The sequence below is a fragment of the Haliaeetus leucocephalus genome, unplaced genomic scaffold, assembly GCF_000737465.1.
Source record: "Haliaeetus leucocephalus isolate CR32 unplaced genomic scaffold, Haliaeetus_leucocephalus-4.0 Scaffold282, whole genome shotgun sequence".
Lineage (NCBI taxonomy): Eukaryota > Metazoa > Chordata > Aves > Accipitriformes > Accipitridae > Haliaeetus > Haliaeetus leucocephalus.
In genome coordinates, this window is record NW_010972718.1 from 124,247 (window position 1) to 125,429 (window position 1,183).

The window sequence follows — 1,183 nt, forward strand, 5'->3', positions numbered from 1 at the left end:
GGGGGGGATAAGTGGTTGTGTGAGCCCTGCTGCTTTTAAATGTGAGTGCCTGCACACAGATGTAAAGAAGGAGGAGATTTACCAGCAGGTGCCTTGGGTACATGGACAACGCGGCTCTTCCTTTACCCCAGCACGTGGGACCATCACATCCAAGAGCCCCAGCATCTCTATGGGGACTTGTGGGTCCAGGGAAAGGCGATGTAGAAGAAACGTTGCCTTCCTGGCAAAACCAAGGTGCTCCCCTGAGTCCAAAGGGATTATATAGTCTCGTTAGCCAGCGGGGTCGTTAACAAGACCCAAGGTTGAACAAACCGCTGGATAGCCTTGGTACAACGTTTTGGTGGGATGTTGGTTGGCATCTCATGTTACAAGCTGTGACCATCGTGTTGTATTTTATTTGGTTTCCTGTTAATGTGTTTATCTCTCCCTGTTCATCACTTCCTTCGTTGAAAGCCCGTACCGTTAGTTATTACCTGATTACAAACTCTCCAGATGAACTTCCATGATGGTGCTCACCAAGGCTGAGGCTTTCATGCTTCCTGGTGGGATACAGGGATTCTGGACCGTGATGGCAAGGGATGAGCCGCTCTCACCAGTGGCTTGGCGACCATTTCACCCCGAGGAAGGAGGCGGTGCCGATGGGGGAAACCATGGAAAAAAATCTTGGGTGGTTTGGAGGAAGCAAAAATCCAGCCAGGATGCTGCAATAAAAATCAAACATTTGGGATGCTCCCTTCATTATGTAGGTGCACACACACATATATTTACACACACGTGCCAAGTGTATGTATATGTCCCCTTATCATTAATAGAAGAAATACTTCTTTTTTTGAAGTTTCTATCAACTATTGTGGATTTTGCTCACAGTGGCTTTCAGATTTGTGTCCTGTTCATTTAACAGTGAATACATTTGGGAGATGCACAAGAGATCTGGAGGGGGCACACAGCCAGGCAGATGACCCAACCCAACCAAAGCAATAGTTCTGGCCATATCATGTCGTGCTCAGCAATAAAATGGAGAGGAGGGAGTTTGAGGGAGGGAGTTGGCCAGATTTTGGTCAGGAACAGGCTGGGCATCTGTCTCCCCATGGGAGGTGATGAGTGGTGGCCTTTGCATCAGTCCTCCTTCTCCTTCTCCTTCTCCTCCCTCTCCTTCTCATCCTCATCTCCCTGTCCTCCTTCT

General features: G+C 48.5%; 1 protein-coding gene across 1 annotated transcript in view; it reads left to right on the forward strand.

Moving 5' to 3' along the window:
- Positions 1-1,183, forward strand: part of LOC104833337 (zinc finger protein 729-like) — a 49,591-nt gene that overhangs the window by 3,916 nt on the left and 44,492 nt on the right. The gene's annotated exons all lie outside the window — the stretch shown is intronic.